The sequence below is a fragment of the Phyllobates terribilis genome, unplaced genomic scaffold (assembly GCF_046119375.1).
Source record: "Phyllobates terribilis strain yellow unplaced genomic scaffold, ASM4611937v1 Scaffold_414__1_contigs__length_1644244, whole genome shotgun sequence".
Lineage (NCBI taxonomy): Eukaryota > Metazoa > Chordata > Amphibia > Anura > Dendrobatidae > Phyllobates > Phyllobates terribilis.
The window spans coordinates 564995-577704 of record NW_027363174.1 but is presented as its reverse complement, the minus strand read 5'-3'; the positions used below and the strand labels follow the sequence as shown (position 1 = coordinate 577704).

Below are 12710 nucleotides of genomic sequence, written 5' to 3'. Positions count from 1 at the left end.
GCGCGGTACTAACCATATCTTCCCTTTCTTCCACGGGTCGATGGTCTTCTTGTTCCTCTTCAGGGTTCCTCAGTTGTTCGGGACACTTCTTCAGGTGGTCCCGGGATACAATGGCTGTGGTTTCCCCTCCGTCTTTACTGATGGTACAGACCTTCGGGTTTTCGTGGCTTGAGGGCAGTACGGTGTACGGGTCCTTCTCCCACTGGTCGTCCAACTTGTGGAGCCGTCTCTTCCTCTTCAAGACCTGCTCTCCGGGTACCAGGGGAACAGCGGGAGCATACTGGTTGTATGTCTTCTCTTGTTTTTCCCTAGCCTGACAGAGACTTCGCTCCACGCTCTCCTGTACTCTCCGGTACTGCTGCTGCCTCTCTGTGTCCCAGTCTGTTTCTGGTGAAGTGTCCTCGGGTGTCAGGACTCCCATTTCCAGGTCAACAGGTAACTTACCAGGTCTTGCCCTCATTAGGTAAGCCGGGGTACAGTTGGTGGAACCTACCGGGATGTGGTTGTATAGGTCCACCAGATCGGGCAACTTCTCAGGCCACAGACTGCGTTCTTCCAGGGGCAATGTTTTTAGAAGATCCATTACCACCTGGTTCATTTTTTCACAAAGTCCATTAGTTTGCGGATGGTAGGGTGTCGTCCTTATCTTCCGGCAGCCATACAGATTGCAGAATTCCTGGAAGACCTCCGCTTCAAAGGCAGTTCCCTGGTCCGTCAGCACTTGGTCCGGGTACCCGTGTGGATGGCAGAAGTGCTGCTGGAAGGCTCTAGCTGCTGTTTGAGCCGTTAAGTCCTTGACGGGGACGACAACCAAGAACCGGGAGTAATGATCCACGATGGTTAACGCGTAGACGTAGCCACTTCTGCTTGGGGTCAGTTTTACATGATCCAAGGCTACCAGTTCCAACGGTTGCCGGGTGACGATGGACTGCAGGGGAGTCTTCTGGCTGGCCCGGTCCTTCCTTCTCAGATTGCACGGGCCACAGTCTCTGCACCACTTCTCGATGGTTCCCCTCATGCCTACCCAGTGGAACCGCTCGCGCAGCAGGAACTCCAGCTTTTTCCACCCGAAGTGTCCAGCTCCGTCGTGGTATGCCTCCATCACCATGGCTGCGTCTCTTCGGGGCACCACTACTTGCCAGAGTAGTTCATGCGTCCGGGAGTTGACCATTCTGCGGCACAACTTCCCCTTGTAAAGGAATAGTCGACTCTTCTCCGCCCATAGTTGTTTGGCTTCCTCCGGAGCGTCTGGTTCAAGGCGAGCCTCCGGCCGAGTCAGCATCTCCTTCACCAGTCGGACGGCAGGGTCGCTGTCTTGCGTTTCCGCCCAGTTGTAGTGGGGTAAGGGGTTCAACGTAGCAGCCTGCTTACCCCTTACCCGGTGGGAATACTGGATAGTCCCATGACGGTGGAACGCAGGGAGTTCAACTTCTTCCAGTCCCTCCGGATCTTCTCCTTCGTCCGGCAGGTTGGGCATCCTGGACAGGGCGTCCGCGTTAGTATTGGAGCGTCCTGCCCGGTATTTGATTGTGAACTCGTAGTTGGACAGACGGGCCATCCACCTCTGCTCCAGGGCACCGAGTCTTGCCGTGTCCAGGTGTGTCAACGGGTTGTTATCCGTGTATACGGTGAACCGGGAAGAAGCGAGGTAATGCCTAAAGCGCTCGGTGACTGCCCATACCACGGCCAGGAACTCTAGCTTAAATGAGCTGTAATTCTCGGGGTTCCTTTCGGTGGGTCGCAGTTTTCGGCTGGCATAGGAGATTACTCGTTCTCTCCCCTGCTGAATCTGGGACAGTACGGCTCCTAGCCCGATGTTACTGGCGTCGGTGTAGAGGATGAAGGGCTGGCTATAGTCCGGGTACGCCAAGATTTCATCCCCCGTGAGGGCCATCTTCAGCTGGCGGAAGGACTCTTCTTCTAGCTCTTCCCATTTGAAGGGCGGCTTCTGGTTCTTGGCCTTCCGGGACTGGCCTATCAGGAGGTCCTGCATAGGCGCTGCCTTTTTGGTGAAACCGGGAATAAACCTTCGGTAGTAGCCTACCAACCCTAGGAACTGCCGCACTTCTTTTACGCTGGAGGGGCTTGGCCATCCCTTAATTGCGGTGATCTTATCGGGGTCGGGAGCCACTCCGTCAGCGCTCACCACGTGTCCCAGGTATTGCACCTTTGGTTTCAGGAGGTGACACTTGGAGGGTTTCACCTTTAGGCCGTAACTCGCCAGAGCTTCGAACACCTCCGCCAGGTGTTTCCGGTGGTCCTCATAAGTTTTGGAGTATACGATGACATCGTCCAGGTACAACAGGACCGTCTCGAAGTTTCTGTGGCCCAGACAGCACTCCATTAATCGTTGGAAGGTTCCTGGGGCGTTGCAGAGTCCGAACGGCATGCAGGTGAACTCGCTAAGTCCCATCAGGGTGGTGAATGCGGTCTTCTCCCGGTCCGCCTCTGCTACAGGAACCTGCCAGTACCCGCTAGTGAGATCCAAGGTAGAGAAGAAGTTAGCAGGTCTTAAAGCAGCCAATGACTCCTCTATCCTTGGTAAGGGGTACGCATCCTTGTGTGTGATACGGTTGATTTTCCGGTAATCTACACACATCCTCATGGTGTTGTCTTTCTTTTTGACTAAAACTAGTGGGGCTGCCCAGGGGCTACAGCTATCCCGGATTACCCCAGCCTCCTTCATGTCTCTAAGCATCCCCTTGGCGTGTTGGTAATGTGCAGGGGGTACGGGTCGATACCTCTCTTTTATGGGAGGATGATCTCCCGTGGGGATGCGGTGTTCTACCCCCTTGACTCGCCCGAAGTCTAACGGGTGTTTACTAAACACTCTCTCATACTCTTGAACCACCCGATAGACTCCTTGTTTCTGATGTGAGGGAGTGGAGTCAGTACCCAGATGTAGTTGCTGACACCAGTCCTCCATGTCTTTCTTAGAGCCGTTACCTTCCTCCGGGTGAGATGGAGGCAAGGGTTCCACAGATTGTATAGAATTTTGATTAGTGGTATATAATTTGGCTAGCGTGGCATACCGGGGCAGGTACACTTCCCTCTCCCCGATATTTATTATGCGAACGGGCACCCTCCCATGGCGTACATTGACCACCCCCCGTGCTGTCAAAATGGTGGGCCTACTGTCTGAGTAAACTGGTTCTACCATTGCCTGGTAATCTCTACCTCTCAGACCAATAGCTGCCCGGCACCAAATCATCATTTCACTTTTTGGGGGCATGGCAATAGGAAAAGGGTCACACATTCTTACGCTACCAATCTCACCGCCGGAGAGTTCCACTTGTTGCCGTTGCATCAGTGCCCGGATCTCTTTCTGGAGCACCCGCTGCTCGCCGGAGCTGGCGTTCTTGGCAACCTGCTGTAAAAGGAAAATCACCTCTGCAAGACAATTTTCAATTACGTTAGTTCCTAGAGTTATTTTTGGGTGACTCTCATGTTTATCAATATCTACAATGATCAGTCCCTGTGCGGCCAGTTCGACTCTACCGATTTTGAGGGTCACCTCTTTAAATCCGATCTGTGGCACGGGCTGGCCATTGCTGGCGATGATACTCAAGTCGTCGTCAGGGTAGCGGGTAATATCCGAGTCATTCCAGTACTGCTTGAAGAGCACGTACGGGATGGTGGTGACCTGTGACCCGGTATCCAGTAGGGCACTCATGGGAATGCCATCCAGTACCACAGGCAAGACTGGACGTCCTCCCACATATCTGTCGCGCCAGTTCGATGGGCCTGGTGATCTTTTTCCTGGGGGTTGGCCCTCTACCCCAGGTTGTGCCCGTTTAAAGAACAGTACCTTTCCATATGTCCGGGTTGATTGCAGCGGCGGCAGATGGGTCGTCCGTCCTCGCTGTATCGGTCACTGGGTCTTCCTCTGGCCGGTGGGGTCCTCCTTGGTCGACGCCACGGGATGTCCTCCGGTCCGGATGCCAGCTGGATCTTCCCTGGGGTGGAAACCTGTAAAGACTGCACAGTTCGGGTTAGCGCAGCAACGCTCTTAACTAGCTCTTGGACCTGATGGTGTAGGTCTGGAGCCGGGTCATTGTCCAAAGCCTGCGCATGAGCTCCCACAGGCCCTGCCGACAAGGGCGCCGCCTCCTGGTGGTAAGTGATAGCTGGGCGCCTGTGGGTCACAACGCCACCCGGTGCTGGTTCTCGGAGCACCCGGATAGCTCTATCCTTGAACTGTGCAAAGTCCAGATGGGGATCCTGTAAGGCCATTGCCCGCAACTGGGTTCGGTGGGCATTGCAATATAAACCCTCTATAAATTGTTCAGTCAACAGCCTGTCCTCGTTTCCCACCCCATCAGGGTCGGTCTGCTTTATGGCCCTCAGGGCCTCTTGTAGGTTTAGTGCATAGTCCCTTATACTCTCATGCGCTCGCTGCTTGCACCCGTAGAATCTAAGCTTGATCTCGGCTGAGGTGCGGGTATCGAAGGTGTCCCTCAGCCGGGTTAGTATCTCTGCGACAGTCCTCCTCCCAGGTGGCCAAGATTTTACTTCTCTTTTGGCTTCCCCGGTTAGTTGGGCCACCAGGATGCTCACTTTTTGCTCTTCTGTGAGGGGGTACACCTGGAAGAGGCTATCCAGCTTTTCTCTAAAGTCATGCAGGGTATGTGACTCCCCTGAGTACTGGGGTAGCCAAGCTGCTCCCGGGATATATGGCATGGTGAAGGGCATAACTGCAGCAGCGGTGGCGCTGGCGGGGGTCGAGGTAGTGAAGCTCTCCTCCGTATCCGACATCTTCCTCCCCCCTAGTGGACCGTGGCCTACCTTGCGATGATCCTCTTCCGTAGGCCGCGGCTCCGCAGTGGATCGTCAGGGTTGAGGACCTTCCGTCGCGCTCCTGTGACGTCGGCGTCTGCTGGGCTCCTTCCAGGACCTTACGCAACGTCCGGACGTGAGGCGGGGCTTCAGTTCTCGCGCGCTTTCGGAGTCCACGCCCCTCTTCTTCCCGCGCGGCGTCCTCAAGATGGCGTCCAACGGCGGGAAAACTCCACGGATGGCGGGAAGAAGGCCGAAGATGGCGCCGGATGGCGGGAAACTTCACCGATGGCGGGAAGAAGGCTGAAGATGGCGCTGGATGGCGGGAATCTTCACCACTGGTAAGTTTGAAAAGTCTCTTTTTCAGGCACGCAGTACGCGGTGGTTGCGGGCACGAAATCCTGCCGACTACGCCAAAGTTGACGCGCCCCTGGGCCTGTGTCGCGCTGCGCTGCGCATGCGGGAGCTTACCCGGAGCCGGATCTGTGGAGGGTTGTAGTCTCGTGGCGGTGACCCGGTCCGTGCCCAGGGAGTCAAACTAGACGGCAGTCCATTAGTAGTAAATGGTTGATGACTACGCCACCCGTTGAGTGCAGCCAGGGGGCTGCTGCTGCAGGGCAGACCGCTGAGGCCGATGGTGGGATTGTGCAGCGTGATAGTATAACCCCCAACGGGAGGGGTATGGCCTCAGGGCAGCCGACGTGGATGATGGGGGTAGCAGGAACCACTCAGAGACGGTACGGTGTAGTTCAGGGTCTTTACTGGTAACAACAAAAGACCCTCCCGGAGTACTTGCTAGCGGATGGGGCCTGGTCAGTCCTTGAGCAGATGGGATCTCCCCTGGCCAGGCGTAGTTGTAGGCCTCCCAAACTGACTGTACTCTTCTGGCTACCTTGCTAGGAGCTGATGTAAGTAGCCCACGTCCCTGAGTGTACCGTGTGGTGCTCACCCGTATGGCCGGTGACTCGGGGCCTTCTAATGGCTTCCGCTCCACGATGGCGGTGCTGGTCCCACGCGTGTGACCGTGCATTCGGGCTTCTGGGCCAGAGGACCTGAAATCCCCTGCCTGACGGATTCTGCTGCTGGGTAGGAATTAGTCCCCACAGCCTCGGACTCCGGGTCCGGTAAAAAGCCTTCTTAGTCAGGGCGAACTCTGCAGCTGCCAGCCCCTGACTCCTTGTAACTGCTGTTTCTTCCTATGCTGTCTCTACTTCTTCTCTTCTTCTACTCACTCACCCTGCCTCAGCCCCAGGTTTTTATAGGGGAAGTTCTTCCCCTCCCAAGACTGGGCAGGAGGTGTGGCATGCACAGGATCCCTGACTAAAGGACCTCCCACCTGCTCTCAGACATAACATTACGTTACTGTGGCAACCAGACCCCTGGGGTGTCACATAGACAGCTGCTCGTTCCACCCCCCCCCGCCTTAATTGGTTCTCCTCCCTTCCAACGGTGTTGAGGCGGGTGGGAACAGCCGGGGGTTGAGGGTACTGTGCTAAAAGAGGTGGAGTTATGCAGATCTAAAACGCGTGGATTGCAGCAGCAGCAAGCCGAAAAGTGCAGGCATGTGAGGGATCTAGAGGTTGACAGCATGTCTTCTTAACGGGAGTCCAGGTGGCCATCTCCACAAATGGACTTTTCAGAATCCTTGGGTGGCACCGTAGTCGGAAACCAATTCTGGTTATCGCTTCTCGGCCTTTTGGCTAAGATCAAGTGTAGTATCTGTTCTTATCAGTTTAATATCTGATACGTCCCCTATCTGGGGACCATATATTAAATGGATTTTTAGAACAGGGAGATGGAAAAAGAGCTTGCTCTGTCCACTCCACGCATTGACCTGGTATTGCAGTATCTCCAGGACCGGTGCACCCCTTCTTTAATGCAGTTTCTAAAATCAGAAAGAATTGAATTCAATGCTTTTTGTTCATTTTGCTTGTTTGTCGGATTTTGGGATGGACTCTTTGGCTTTGCTTTTCTTCTCCTCATTGGATTTTTCATGTTAAAAGTTGCAGAAGCCAGATGACAAGCTCATTTTGGTTCAACTTCAGCAACTGTGCATTGCATTGCCATGTAATGTAATGTAATGCAATGCTATCTATCTAGCTCTCCCTCTATACTTCCTTTTGGATAAACAGACATATTAGGCAAGCATTTTGGAGCTTTCACCTAAATAACTACAGGTGGTGAGATAAGCTGCACAATATAATTGACCTTTCAGTATATTGTTGCACACACACCATCTATTTAGCAAATGCCCTTGTTATCAACAGCAGCCTTTTAAACTCACCTGAGCTAACAGGTATGTGAGCTGGTTACTCTGCTGCGCTTAAAATTTCTTTTTTGGTTTGCTACAATGCCTTTTCTGAAACGTTGTCTCCCTCTGCTGGAACACTGACTTCTTTCATTTAATGCCTGCAGACTATAAAAGAGAAACCAACCCAAAAAGTTTGGTTGATTAGTCTGTGGCATTCTTTTAAACTGTTGCTTATGGCGGTCTCTGTGAGCTTCTCAGTGACATTCAGCCATCCAGGTATCCCGCCTGCAGTAGACGGAATGTGGCAATGGAACGCTGGCTGCGCGTGTCATAATAGGCTCTGAGCCTTTATATACCTGCGCACAGCAGCAGCCACCTTCAGTCTGCTGCTGGACAGCCAGCAGCAGCAGCAGCAGGAGAGGTAATTAATCAGCAACCCTCCTGCTAAGGGTAGACAGCTGCTCGTTCCACCCCCCCCCCGCCTTAATTGGTTCTCCTCCCTTCCAACGGTGTTGAGGCGGGTGGGAACAGCCGGGGGTTGAGGGTACTGTGCTAAAAGAGGTGGAGTTATGCAGATCTAAAACGCGTGGATTGCAGCAGCAGCAAGCCGAAAAGTGCAGGCATGTGAGGGATCTAGAGGTTGACAGCATGTCTTCTTAACGGGAGTCCAGGTGGCCATCTCCACAAATGGACTTTTCAGAATCCTTGGGTGGCACCGTAGTCGGAAACCAATTCTGGTTATCGCTTCTCGGCCTTTTGGCTAAGATCAAGTGTAGTATCTGTTCTTATCAGTTTAATATCTGATACGTCCCCTATCTGGGGACCATATATTAAATGAATTTTTTGAACAGGGAGATGGAAAAAGAGCTTGCTCTGTCCACTCCACGCATTGACCTGGTATTGCAGTATCTCCAGGACCGGTGCACCCCTTCTTTAATGCAGTTTCTAAAATCAGAAAGAATTGAATTCAATGCTTTTTGTTCATTTTGCTTGTTTGTCGGATTTTGGGATGGACTCTTTGGCTTTGCTTTTCTTCTCCTCATTGGATTTTTCATGTTAAAAGTTGCAGAAGCCAGATGACAAGCTCATTTTGGTTCAACTTCAGCAACTGTGCATTGCATTGCCATGTAATGTAATGTAATGCAATGCTATCTATCTAGCTCTCCCTCTATACTTCCTTTTGGATAAACAGACATATTAGGCAAGCATTTTGGAGCTTTCACCTAAATAGCTACAGGTGGTGAGATAAGCTGCACAATATAATTGACCTTTCAGTATATTGTTGCACACACACCATCTATTTAGCAAATGCCCTTGTTATCAACAGCAGCCTTATAAACTCACCTGAGCTAACAGGTATGTGAGCTGGTTACTCTGCTGCGCTTAAAATTTCTTTTTTGGTTTGCTACAATGCCTTTTCTGAAACGTTGTCTCCCTCTGCTGGAACACTGACTTCTTTCATTTAATGCCTGCAGACTATAAAAGAGAAACCAACCCAAAAAGTTTGGTTGATTAGTCTGTGGCATTCTTTTAAACTGTTGCTTATGGCGGTCTCTGTGAGCTTCTCAGTGACATTCAGCCATCCAGGTATCCCGCCTGCAGTAGACGGAATGTGGCAATGGAACGCTGGCTGCGCGTGTCATAATAGGCTCTGAGCCTTTATATACCTGCGCACAGCAGCAGCCACCTTCAGTCTGCTGCTGGACAGCCAGCAGCAGCAGCAGCAGGAGAGGTAATTAATCAGCAACCCTCCTGCTAAGGGTAGACAGCTGCTCGTTCCACCCCCCCCCCGCCTTAATTGGTTCTCCTCCCTTCCAACGGTGTTGAGGCGGGTGGGAACAGCCGGGGGTTGAGGGTACTGTGCTAAAAGAGGTGGAGTTATGCAGATCTAAAACGCGTGGATTGCAGCAGCAGCAAGCCGAAAAGTGCAGGCATGTGAGGGATCTAGAGGTTGACAGCATGTCTTCTTAACGGGAGTCCAGGTGGCCATCTCCACAAATGGACTTTTCAGAATCCTTGGGTGGCACCGTAGTCGGAAACCAATTCTGGTTATCGCTTCTCGGCCTTTTGGCTAAGATCAAGTGTAGTATCTGTTCTTATCAGTTTAATATCTGATACGTCCCCTATCTGGGGACCATATATTAAATGGATTTTTAGAACAGGGAGATGGAAAAAGAGCTTGCTCTGTCCACTCCACGCATTGACCTGGTATTGCAGTATCTCCAGGACCGGTGCACCCCTTCTTTAATGCAGTTTCTAAAATCAGAAAGAATTGAATTCAATGCTTTTTGTTCATTTTGCTTGTTTGTCGGATTTTGGGATGGACTCTTTGGCTTTGCTTTTCTTCTCCTCATTGGATTTTTCATGTTAAAAGTTGCAGAAGCCAGATGACAAGCTCATTTTGGTTCAACTTCAGCAACTGTGCATTGCATTGCCATGTAATGTAATGTAATGCAATGCTATCTATCTAGCTCTCCCTCTATACTTCCTTTTGGATAAACAGACATATTAGGCAAGCATTTTGGAGCTTTCACCTAAATAACTACAGGTGGTGAGATAAGCTGCACAATATAATTGACCTTTCAGTATATTGTTGCACACACACCATCTATTTAGCAAATGCCCTTGTTATCAACAGCAGCCTTTTAAACTCACCTGAGCTAACAGGTATGTGAGCTGGTTACTCTGCTGCGCTTAAAATTTCTTTTTTGGTTTGCTACAATGCCTTTTCTGAAACGTTGTCTCCCTCTGCTGGAACACTGACTTCTTTCATTTAATGCCTGCAGACTATAAAAGAGAAACCAACCCAAAAAGTTTGGTTGATTAGTCTGTGGCATTCTTTTAAACTGTTGCTTATGGCGGTCTCTGTGAGCTTCTCAGTGACATTCAGCCATCCAGGTATCCCGCCTGCAGTAGACGGAATGTGGCAATGGAACGCTGGCTGCGCGTGTCATAATAGGCTCTGAGCCTTTATATACCTGCGCACAGCAGCAGCCACCTTCAGTCTGCTGCTGGACAGCCAGCAGCAGCAGCAGCAGGAGAGGTAATTAATCAGCAACCCTCCTGCTAAGGGTAGACATCTGCTCGTTCCACCCCCCCCGCCTTAATTGGTTCTCCTCCCTTCCAACGGTGTTGAGGCGGGTGGGAACAGCCGGGGGTTGAGGGTACTGTGCTAAAAGAGGTGGAGTTATGCAGATCTAAAACGCGTGGATTGCAGCAGCAGCAAGCCGAAAAGTGCAGGCATGTGAGGGATCTAGAGGTTGACAGCATGTCTTCTTAACGGGAGTCCAGGTGGCCATCTCCACAAATGGACTTTTCAGAATCCTTGGGTGGCACCGTAGTCGGAAACCAATTCTGGTTATCGCTTCTCGGCCTTTTGGCTAAGATCAAGTGTAGTATCTGTTCTTATCAGTTTAATATCTGATACGTCCCCTATCTGGGGACCATATATTAAATGGATTTTTAGAACAGGGAGATGGAAAAAGAGCTTGCTCTGTCCACTCCACGCATTGACCTGGTATTGCAGTATCTCCAGGACCGGTGCACCCCTTCTTTAATGCAGTTTCTAAAATCAGAAAGAATTGAATTCAATGCTTTTTGTTCATTTTGCTTGTTTGTCGGATTTTGGGATGGACTCTTTGGCTTTGCTTTTCTTCTCCTCATTGGATTTTTCATGTTAAAAGTTGCAGAAGCCAGATGACAAGCTCATTTTGGTTCAACTTCAGCAACTGTGCATTGCATTGCCATGTAATGTAATGTAATGCAATGCTATCTATCTAGCTCTCCCTCTATACTTCCTTTTGGATAAACAGACATATTAGGCAAGCATTTTGGAGCTTTCACCTAAATAACTACAGGTGGTGAGATAAGCTGCACAATATAATTGACCTTTCAGTATATTGTTGCACACACACCATCTATTTAGCAAATGCCCTTGTTATCAACAGCAGCCTTTTAAACTCACCTGAGCTAACAGGTATGTGAGCTGGTTACTCTGCTGCGCTTAAAATTTCTTTTTTGGTTTGCTACAATGCCTTTTCTGAAACGTTGTCTCCCTCTGCTGGAACACTGACTTCTTTCATTTAATGCCTGCAGACTATAAAAGAGAAACCAACCCAAAAAGTTTGGTTGATTAGTCTGTGGCATTCTTTTAAACTGTTGCTTATGGCGGTCTCTGTGAGCTTCTCAGTGACATTCAGCCATCCAGGTATCCCGCCTGCAGTAGATGGAATGTGGCAATGGAACGCTGGCTGCGCGTGTCATAATAGGCTCTGAGCCTTTATATACCTGCGCACAGCAGCAGCCACCTTCAGTCTGCTGCTGGACAGCCAGCAGCAGCAGCAGCAGGAGAGGTAATTAATCAGCAACCCTCCTGCTAAGGGTAGACAGCTGCTCGTTCCACCCCCCCCCCGCCTTAATTGGTTCTCCTCCCTTCCAACGGTGTTGAGGCGGGTGGGAACAGCCGGGGGTTGAGGGTACTGTGCTAAAAGAGGTGGAGTTATGCAGATCTAAAACGCGTGGATTGCAGCAGCAGCAAGCCGAAAAGTGCAGGCATGTGAGGGATCTAGAGGTTGACAGCATGTCTTCTTAACGGGAGTCCAGGTGGCCATCTCCACAAATGGACTTTTCAGAATCCTTGGGTGGCACCGTAGTCAGAAACCAATTCTGGTTATCGCTTCTCGGCCTTTTGGCTAAGATCAAGTGTAGTATCTGTTCTTATCAGTTTAATATCTGATACGTCCCCTATCTGGGGACCATATATTAAATGGATTTTTAGAACAGGGAGATGGAAAAAGAGCTTGCTCTGTCCACTCCACGCATTGACCTGGTATTGCAGTATCTCCAGGACCGGTGCACCCCTTCTTTAATGCAGTTTCTAAAATCAGAAAGAATTGAATTCAATGCTTTTTGTTCATTTTGCTTGTTTGTCGGATTTTGGGATGGACTCTTTGGCTTTGCTTTTCTTCTCCTCATTGGATTTTTCATGTTAAAAGTTGCAGAAGCCAGATGACAAGCTCATTTTGGTTCAACTTCAGCAACTGTGCATTGCATTGCCATGTAATGTAATGTAATGCAATGCTATCTATCTAGCTCTCCCTCTATACTTCCTTTTGGATAAACAGACATATTAGGCAAGCATTTTGGAGCTTTCACCTAAATAACTACAGGTGGTGAGATAAGCTGCACAATATAATTGACCTTTCAGTATATTGTTGCACACACACCATCTATTTAGCAAATGCCCTTGTTATCAACAGCAGCCTTTTAAACTCACCTGAGCTAACAGGTATGTGAGCTGGTTACTCTGCTGCGCTTAAAATTTCTTTTTTGGTTTGCTACAATGCCTTTTCTGAAACGTTGTCTCCCTCTGCTGGAACACTGACTTCTTTCATTTAATGCCTGCAGACTATAAAAGAGAAACCAACCCAAAAAGTTTGGTTGATTAGTCTGTGGCATTCTTTTAAACTGTTGCTTATGGCGGTCTCTGTGAGCTTCTCAGTGACATTCAGCCATCCAGGTATCCCGCCTGCAGTAGACGGAATGTGGCAATGGAACGCTGGCTGCGCGTGTCATAATAGGCTCTGAGCCTTTATATACCTGCGCACAGCAGCAGCCACCTTCAGTCTGCTGCTGGACAGCCAGCAGCAGCAGCAGCAGGAGAGGTAATTAATCAGCAACCCTC

The 12710-nt window shown here is 50.3% G+C and overlaps 5 non-coding genes across 5 annotated transcripts; all 5 read left to right on the top strand.

The window, feature by feature from the left end:
• The first annotated feature begins 6456 nt into the window (after positions 1-6456).
• On the top strand, positions 6457-6647 carry LOC141226612 (U2 spliceosomal RNA). The gene has a single exon (XR_012293738.1). It is a non-coding gene; the product is annotated as a U2 spliceosomal RNA (small nuclear RNA).
• Positions 6648-7767: 1120 nt separating this feature from the next.
• LOC141226473 (U2 spliceosomal RNA) lies at positions 7768-7958 on the top strand. Its single transcript, XR_012293603.1, has one exon. It is a non-coding gene; the product is annotated as a U2 spliceosomal RNA (small nuclear RNA).
• A 1120-nt stretch (positions 7959-9078) lies between these two features.
• Positions 9079-9269, top strand: LOC141226611 (U2 spliceosomal RNA). Its single transcript, XR_012293737.1, has one exon. It is a non-coding gene; the product is annotated as a U2 spliceosomal RNA (small nuclear RNA).
• Positions 9270-10387: 1118 nt separating this feature from the next.
• Positions 10388-10578, top strand: LOC141226608 (U2 spliceosomal RNA). Its single transcript, XR_012293735.1, has one exon. It is a non-coding gene; the product is annotated as a U2 spliceosomal RNA (small nuclear RNA).
• A 1120-nt stretch (positions 10579-11698) lies between these two features.
• Positions 11699-11889, top strand: LOC141226607 (U2 spliceosomal RNA). The gene has a single exon (XR_012293734.1). It is a non-coding gene; the product is annotated as a U2 spliceosomal RNA (small nuclear RNA).
• The last annotated feature ends 821 nt before the right edge of the window (positions 11890-12710 follow it).